The sequence below is a fragment of the Gymnogyps californianus genome, chromosome 27 (assembly GCF_018139145.2).
Source record: "Gymnogyps californianus isolate 813 chromosome 27, ASM1813914v2, whole genome shotgun sequence".
In the NCBI taxonomy this organism is placed as follows: domain Eukaryota; kingdom Metazoa; phylum Chordata; class Aves; order Accipitriformes; family Cathartidae; genus Gymnogyps; species Gymnogyps californianus.
The window spans coordinates 1,881,280-1,890,978 of record NC_059497.1 but is presented as its reverse complement, the minus strand read 5'-3'; positions in this window follow the sequence as shown (position 1 = coordinate 1,890,978).

Genomic DNA, 9,699 nt, shown 5'->3' with positions numbered 1-9,699 from the left:
AAGGGAGCTGGCAGCGACGGCAGCTCAGCAGACGGCCGCCTACTGCCCTCGGTGGGGTCTGGATGAAGCCTTTCAGATGCTGAGCCCAAGCGCTCAGGTCTGGGAGAAGTGGACGAAACCACACTCCACTCCGGTGTGGACAGTCCTAGCTCATGCTGGGATCAAACCTACAACTGCAAAACCAAGGAATTCCACTTCAGCTTACACCAGGACCAGGAGAAAACATTTGGTTTCCTTCAGCGAGAGCCCCGAGAGCTCTCCCAGGCAGTCTCTGCTGAGCTGGTGGTGTCTTAGCAAGCCGATCTGGTTTTAAGAAGTTTCCTTCTCACGAAAGAAGGACCAAAAGCACCATTTTTTTCTCCCAAAAGGCCACTCAAGGTGGTGCGATGGCACCTCCTGGTGCAGCCTGGTGGGCAGCGTACCCTTGCTGACTGGGATCTGTGATGAAGTACCGGGGAATAAAAAAAGAACAAAACGCCCGTCCAAACCCCTGCGTTCCTCTTACTCCGCGACTGACACCAGAAACAATACCATGTGGTCTGCAAGCTGTGCACCTGCTGGCCATCTATTTAAGCAAAGCAGCTCGCGATTTCAAAATGATAGGAACGGACTAGATCAAAAGAAAGGGGACCAAGTGTATGATTTTTCCCAACTCTGTGGCTGTGCCAAGACCTACTTCCAGCTCCTCTCTCTTTATTTGGATAAGTGGAAGGTTTAAAAGAGAAAGTTTTCCTTGGCAAATATGTGTTGGCAGCGGAATTGGACCAGTTAAATATACCCAGCCCAGAAAAGGAAAAGACTGTTTCTAATTACGAATGCTCGTATTTTTCTATTCCATGATTTCTGGTGTTTCCTGGGCCAGAGGTTTAACTCGGGGAGAGGGGAAAGGGGGCAGGGGGAAACCAAATACGCAGATTTGCCAATATTTGATCGACATCTCCGAATTCCTCAGCACCGCTGGCGCCGCAGCATCCTCAGGCTCCACCTCCCATGGCATGTTCAGGGCTTGAATCATTTCAAGTTGTTCACAGTGACTCTAAAGACAAGCCTTCGAGCCCGTTTCTCTGTCGGATGGGGTAATTCCCAGGCGAGCAGAGCCCTCACCTTGTGTTTGGCCATCCAGGCGCCGGGCCAGGAGCCCTCGCACCCCTCGCAGGTGGCACCAGCAGGTTTCCCATGAGGGTATGACCCTTCCCTCTCTCGCCTCTCGGGATGCAGAGAAGAACAGAAGTCCTTTGCAGAACTCCTCAGCCTAGAAGTAATTCAAACTAAATTTAAATGAGATGACACTTGAGCAGACTATATGTAGATCTGACTATCTTATTTTAAGATTATTTTATAATTTATTTCTTCTGTGGCGTTGGACACCAAGTGTGAGAGATACTAAAACCCATTTAGCTGTTATGGCACTTGCCATGAACAAGTAAGAATTTACTTTCTGTTAAAGAGGCTTTAGAAGAATTGCCCCAACACGCTGCAGTGAACCTTTCATGGAAGAATCCCAGCTGGGTCTATATTCTGCATTCATAAGCTCTGGGCTGTATTTCTTTACAAGGTATTTCTTAGTGAAAAGCAGAAGAGACTACAACACCATCCCTTGCAAACAATAAAGAAACATAAGTCATTAACAAATCTAAACAAAAATAATAAAACCGAGCCAGAAAACTGAATGTGCTTAACACTGAAGAACAAAAGAAACGGGAACCATTTGTTACCTAATAAAGGAACTGGAAAAGAAGTCTTTGACGGTAAGGGAGGACGATTTGCTCTCATGGGCCAGTGAACATCCAAATATATACAAGCTGTTCGCAGCAGACTGATTGCAGCTAGGCCATAATGCTATTGTACATGCTCTAAAAAAAAAAAAGGGGGGGGGGAAACACTACCACAGAGAGGTACTTCAGAAATAGATCATGGTCTATTCATTAAAACAGATTATTTTAGTGAAATCTATTTTTCCCCTCTCTTTATTGCCATGTTTTCTTTTATGTTAATTTTGTGTCTGTTTAAAGTTGAATTCCTTGATCTGCAACATCTTTAGCTTTAATTTTTTTCTCTTCTCCTCTTACCAGTGAAATGTATTCAAATCATTTGCATTTATTGCAGAGAACATTCAGCCTCATCTGTAGCCTTTAGTCTGACTGAATTGCTTTTCTGCTTCACAAGGCACATAGCGTAAGCTGGAGCATGCCCCCTCACCACTGCGCTACAGCCAGAAATAATCTAGTTGGCACTTCCATGTTTCTGTAATATTTATCATATTGATCATATATAAAATAAATAAGCAAAATTATATTATTGGAAGCAATGATCTGATGAACCTATGGACCAAATCAATCACTTGGCAGAGACTTAAAAAAAAGCAGCAGCTTGCTCTCAACCATTTCCAAAGTCAATTTTCCTTACAAATAGGCTTCTCATCAGCCTAAGCACCCTAGCGAGAGAACGTGTCCTTCCACTAGACCTCCTTTGAAACTAGGTGTATTACATATGGATGCTATGCCAAATCTAACTTCTTTAGAAGTATATACTTCCATTTCTTTAATTAACTTTAAAATCTTCTTTTGAAAATACTGTATTCGTTTCATGGATTTAGCTTAAAGAGACCTGAAATACTCAGAGGGAATCATGACACACGAAACCAGAGCTGGCTTCAGACTAGGCCTATTTGTTTAAATGAATTTGTAAAAACTACGGATACGAATACAGAGAATTCACACAGCTTGTATTACATTATCTTCTCTTGTGCTGCAGGAACAATATTCTTCCTGCAATCCTATACGGCAAAGGGATAACTGCTGGAGCCATGGGAAGGAAATTGGAGACCCAGATTGAAATGATATGAAAACTGACCTCAGCAAATACATCGTTAAAACACTAAGCTCGTTCCAAGCAGTTCTCTGCAGCTCTAGACCCCTAAGTGCTCCATTTCTCCGCCAAATTCCAGCTCCACAGTCTCTTCCTTGGAGAAACTGGCTCTGGAGCAGAGAAGATGGAAATCACTAGGGGAGATTTAAACGGATGGCAGGGGAACCCCGACACGGCACTGGATCCCGAAAGAGAAAACACACTAAAGCGTGCACCTATGTTTAAGCACAGGCATTCTGTTACCTCCAGCGGATGCCACCTCGCCTTGGTAAATAGAGATGGACCCGAGCACATAGCTGAGTGCATTGCAACTAGGGCCAAAACGGAGAGGCCGAGGCACACCGAGGTGGGTGACGATTGCTCCAGAGCATTGCCACGAGCTGGGACCCACCGGACGGCCGACGCCGTCGAGGGGGCAGCGCACGGGCTGAGGCTGATCCCTTCCCAATTCTTCTAGCAGCTTTATCAGCAGCAGCAGATGCTGCTGCAGTCAGATGGAAACAACACAAGGAACTTTCCACATGGCGTCTAGTCATAGAGAAAAAAAGAGGATCTGCTAGAGGCTGGCTGGGGATGCAGGGGAATCTCACCGTGGGAAGCAGATGCAGCAATTTTCAGGTCAAGCTTTCCCTGCTGCAGTGCCATGTACACCATGGTCCCGAAGCGCTTTGGGTGCAGTACGAGGTCCTGGTTGTACCTCTCCAGCCGAGAGCTGTTGTATCTATTTCGCTGACAGGGAAGCAAAAGATTGAGGCGGGGAAGTGACAGCAGGAGGGGATGCAGACAGGAGGAAAATCTGAAAGTCTTGGCAATAATCTCATTGCATATTCTGTACTTGTAATCTGTCTAATGCCATGGGATTCACGTTTCCTATAACTTCCAAGTTGACACGTTTAGAAGTAGCATTCACAATACCTCAAGTGGCAATATCTTGGTCTTAATCCTTCTTTCCTATCTGTGCCTTTAAACCTGGAGTATCAGCCAGTGAACCATGCCAGACCCTTTACAGTGTCACCGAGATCCAAACCCTCTCCCCCGCTGTCAAACTCCCACTAATGACCTCGGTTCTCTTCTCATACAGTCCACAGTGAAGCAGAAGAATTCCGTGAGAAATCGGCAGGATCGGGGAAAGACTCAAACTTATTGATTCCCGTATCAGACGTACACAATAGCTGTAATTAAACACCATGTAGGCTGTGTACTGGTTGTCTGCCCTTGGGTTTATTCCATGAATAAACTGCAGACAGACAGACTGCTCCCCCAGTTGTGACTGCAGTCTTGTGGAGTATGAATAAATTAATCAAGCTTACCTCTCTTTGCAAGAAAGCCAATCAAGCTGGCTTTTCAAAGTATAACTGCTACAAAACCTGCATAAAAGGGGAAAAAATACAGCTGGGACATACACATAGGCTTTTTAACAGCTGTTTGTAAATATGTCTAATAATTCATCCTGTCAACACGCTCACTTTTCCATTGCAAGGAAATATTCATAAATGGTATTCCCAGTGCTGATGGATCCATTTCCTTAATGAAATACACATAGTTTACTTAACAAAGTTTAACCGCTCAAAGAACGGGTGTCAGGTTTCTTTATTCGACCTGCGGTACTGAAATCCTTCCAGCTCACACGTACAACAAGTAAAGAAGTTAATGGAGCTTTTGCAGCAGTGGCTTAGTAGCTAAGCCACCTTTAAGCAATAATCCCAGCAAATATAGATGGAGATGCTGGAATCTCTGCCTTCTAGGAGTATAGATGTTAAGTGATATGAAATTCAGTCCTACTAATTGACTGAGCAGGGGATTTCTATAGGGAACGCCTATAGCATTGAAATCAAGTCATTGATTATATTTCTGAGATACGAATGCCTGCAGCAGGACTGCGCCGCAAGAGATGCTGAGCTGGAAAAGGAACAAACCAGATGGGAAGTCATCAGGGCCACGCAGGGATGGGGTAACAGCATCGGAGGGGGTTCTGTGGGCTAAATCGTCGTATCAGTAACGCACACATCAAATTTCTGATGTTTGTCAGCTTCCACCTTTTATCCATTAAATCTGTGATAAACGGAAGGCTGAAATTACTGGAGTGTCTCTGTAGCCCTGACTCTGAGTTAGCAGAGGAGAACCCTGCATTTTGCCACCAGCAAGGTGCCTGAATCTCATCAGGGATCTCAGACCATGTAAAACCATCCCCAAATGGAGCAAAGCACAGAACTGAAGGTGTGTTTTAGCAAATGACTCACCATGCATCCTGCAAAGCTCATTTCTGTTAGCGTTTCTGGCTAACATGGTCCTCCGTGTGTGCGGCTTCCTGAAGATGGAAATGATAAGCTATGTGCACACACTACTAATGATCTAATCTGACCCTAAACAAATGGAGAGACATTTAAATCAAAGCCTGAAATAAATCGCTGAGCCAATAGTGGTGGTGTGATTTTTAAAGACATTCAAAAAACGTTACTAAAAGCTAAACAAACTCATTTAAGCATGATCTCTCTCCTTCTGTATGCTAATATGGAAAATGGAAAGTAGCCTAGAAAATATTGTATGCTTTCGACAGCAGGCAGGAAGGTTAGCTGGATGCCAATACTTAAACACGATCAATCATTTCTAAGAGTAGTCTGAGCATGTAAGCAAATCTCCCCGCATGCCGCAGCAGCTTTACATTACTGAAGTTTCGCCAGTTATGTAAAATTAAGCTAAAGACTTTCTACTGACTTTGTCTGTGAGGTGTATGAGGGGAGCATGGGTACAACAGATTCCTCATTAAAATGAAATATTATGCATTAAATCAAATCCTGACCACAGCAGTTCCTGGTCCTGTTCCTGACCTGTTAGCTGGACTCCTGGTAAGCTTTTAGATCATGCAGAGATTTTGCTCCGTGAAGTTCTACTCCAGGATCAGTGCTGTCTGTGTTGTGGTTCCCCTCCTGCAGCAAGACCCGGAGAGCCTTGCAGTACAGTGACAACCATGAAGTGCCTAAGTAGCCATAGATTAGTTACAGTATTTAATCAATTTGTGTAACGTTCACAGAGCTGTGAAAAGCCTCAATGAAGCTCTTGGGCATGCGAGTAGCTTTAACATACTTTTCAGCTAAACACAAGGGTTAGCGACAGAGGCTGCCTGACGAGCAAGCTTGCTGGATGCAACGGTGGAGAAGCGTCTCCTCTGGCCCTGGCTGCCGGGGGAGAAGGAAGGTGTCCCACAGGACATCAGTTTGTCCCGTAGGTAAGTTTAGCACAGGGATAACTATACTGTAAGTATAGGGGAATGTTCCTGTTCTAGCAAATAAATATCCACGCGCTGGAACTGTGGTCCCGGGGCATGTTCCCCGCACACGCTGGAGCAGCAGCTCCCTCCGAGCCCTGCACAGACCCTGCCGAGGGGTGACTGTGCCCCTGACGAGGTCCGGCCACATCGTCCCCCTGCTCAGCACCGCTGAGGCTCGAAGCCTCCCCAGGCGAAAAGGCCGGAGGGCTGTGTATTAACCAGCATGGCGGTTGCATCAGAGAATAGAGGTCTGTTTGGTTTTACTTCTGTCTGACTCCAGCAAAGCAGAAGCTGATCATATGTGAAAGAGCCAGGATTTGAACAAGATCTCAGACAATAAAAAGGGCAAGGCAGAGGACCCTGCAGGAGGAAGACTGATGTGGTTTTATTCCCAGCTGCCCAAATGGAGGCATTCTCTGCTGCTTCAGGTGTTAAGGTCAGAGGAGGACAGATAACTGAATCCCCTTTTAAACCTCATAAGGTGAGCGACCCTTGTGTAGCCCCTCTCTGAAGGGGACAGACTATTTTTCTACGAGCCCTCTCATAGAAGTACGTAGCAGAAGCAAGGCTTCATCCTTTTGAAAAATCAAGCTGCAAAGGCTGGCTCTGCTCAGGTTTCCCAAAAAAGGGGTGTGGGATCTTCCCAGGACTTGGCTTCCAGCCCACCACAGCAAAGCTGGCTGTGAAGCAAGGTGCCGCTCGCAGCACTCTCATCCTGCAGCCCAGACGCTCCGGCTACAGCCTGAAATAAAGGATCCAGCCCACATATTTTTGAAAAAGAAGTGCTGTTTAACACAACCAGCACAGGAGGCAACCTTGGCTGAAAGAACCGAGCAATCCTCCACCACCGACTGCAGCGACAGATGCTGGTTGCTCTGCCTCCTTGCAATGGTTTGTACAAACCGGCGCGGGAGCTCCTGCCTGCCAGCACCCGCATCCACGCAATCCGGGAGGCAGCTGGAGAGGAAGGAGCCAGCCGTGGGGATTTTTGGAGTGGCCATCTATGAGAGCCACCTGCAGCCGGCTGGGCACGGGGCAGCGCAGAGCCGGACGGGCCGCTCTGCTTTGGCGTCGGGCTGCTGAGCTGCCGGGGAACTGCCCGGCGTGGCTCCGCTCGCCTCTTGGCACGAGAGGGCTTTGCGCAGCTCCCCAGGCTGTCTCACGAGTGCTCAGGGCTGTGCTAGGGCTGAAGGGTTTGTTTGTTTGATAAGAAAAACAACCTATTTCCCTCTCCCCCTGGCTCCTACCCTTTCGTCCCATTCCTCTATGCTAAAGTGACACCAACCTGCAGAAATAAAGCACATCCAGTGATTTACAGAGCAGTAGGGAAAAAAAAAAAAAAAAACCCACCACGCAAGTATTCTCCAGTTTGGGCTCCCAGCTCATCATACAACACAGCCACGAAGATAAACACATGCTAATGCTTGACTGGGTGAGAGCATCTGACAAGATGGATTTTTAAGCCAAAAAGTGTATCTGTTAACATAAATCCTGCCGGCTCTGCGTGATCCTCAGAGCCCCTCCTCAAACAGGCTCCCCCCACCAAGCAGGGCAGCAGGAGGTCACCCAGCCCCGCAGCATCCGTGTCCCCGGAGCCAGGCTCCAGAAGCCCAAGGACTCTCCATCTGCCGCCGGAGCAGAGAGTCACAATTCAGTTACACGTGAAAACGGGCTTTCAGGCGCCGATCTGATCTTCAGGCTCATTCTGAGGCAAAAGACAAAGGGCTGGAATAACAGAGACTAATCATTTCTGCCTTCATTAGGTGGGCACCTAAAGCTTCGTTAGGTTTATGCAGGGAGTTAGTAAAGCCATCCAAGTGTCTGAATACTGCTGTCGATCTGTCCCCAAATATCAGACTCTGCTGTAGGCGAATGCTGCAATTTCCCAAGGAACCTTTTCATCCATTTTTTATACGGCTCACTTTCTTCAAAGGCAGACTGGGGCTGGATGCGAGAAGGGAAACTAATATTTCACTTTCATTCTGTTGCATTTTAATACTGAAGTTTGGCACCTGGCTGAAAGCTGCCCCAGTTTGCCAGGGAAGACATCAGGAGTCAGTGGGTAGCTGAGATCAGTGTCATTAGTACAGAAGAGGACAGAATCTGGTTAACTATATTAAAGGCAATTCAATTTTTTTTCCTTTTTATTTTAAAATCAAGCTTGCTGTTCAATCCTTCCCATACCATCAAGTAGTTCTCTGTCCTGGTTTCGGCTGGGATAGAGTTAATTTTCTTCTTAGTAGTTGGTACAGTGCTGTGTTTTGGATTTAGTGTGAGAATAACGTTGACAGCAACAACTAAACCATCAGCGAGTTAAGTAGCGCTTATCCCAAGTTAAGGATTTTTCAGTTTCCCATGCTCTGCCAGCAAGCAGGTTACAAGAAGCTGGGAGGGAGCATGGCCAGGACAGCTGACCCAAACTAGCCGAAGTGGTATTCCATACCATAGAATGTCATGCCCAGTATATAAACTGGGGAGAGTTGGCTGGGACAGGCGGATCACTGCTCAGGCATCGGTCAGCGGGTGGTGAGCAACTGCACTGTGCATCACTGGGGTTTTTTTCTTCCCCTTTTTTTGTTATATTCCTTTTCATTATAATTATTATGATATTTCATTAATATTATTGTTAGTATTATATTTTACTTTAGTTATGAAACTGTTCTTATCTCAACCCACAAGTTTTACCTTTGTTCCCCGATTTTCCTCCCCACCCCACGGGGAGCGGGGGCAGCGAGGGAGCGGCTGCGTGGTGCTGAGCTGCTGGCTGGGGTTAAACCACGACATTGTCCCATTTGAACAAGGCAGGTGGTTAACCAAGAGCTATTTTGTTTTACCAAATAATACTCTTCAGGGAAGAAAAAATGAACTGAGCACTGAAATGTTTAGAATGGTGATCCCTAACATTTACATAATTTAGCTTAATTTGCTTGGGACTGTGGCAGAGCTGACAGATGACTAGTCTCCACCAGGGAAGTGTTCCTCTATGGTAAAGCAAGGATAACGCTGGTAGTAGGTTTTATCTTTTTGGCTCTGGTTCCGTATAAATTATTGTTCAGTCTGAGCAAAGCTTGCCTTGGTGGCATCATATCATATCAAAAGACAGACGTGGTGAGCACACTACCCAGAGGATTATTACAGTGGTGACTGGCAACGCAGTTGGCAAGCTGCAGGCACGCAGTCCTTCTCAGCGCCTGCACATCAGCTGCGCCACGGGTCTCGGTTACAATATACCCATGCCTTTGCAAATGCCTCTGGCATCCGATATCACATGCACATTGGCCTCACAGCAAAACTAACAACGAGATCCTCACTGGCTGTGGGCAGCCCAGCTCTGCTGGCTGCGGCAGAGGTAGGAGTATTTATGCCGACCGAGGATCTGTCCCTGTAGGAGCAAACCCAGGAGCAGCCAAACGTCCTCGCTCCAGAGATGCTCGGGCCAGGCTGCAGCGTGCACTGCTGCTGCTGGCAGGGAAAAGGTGGATTTGACATAAGGGATTCAAAAGTTTACAATGTGTTCCTATGAGTCTTGCAGCTCTGTTACAGGTTTTCCACTTTCCATCTTG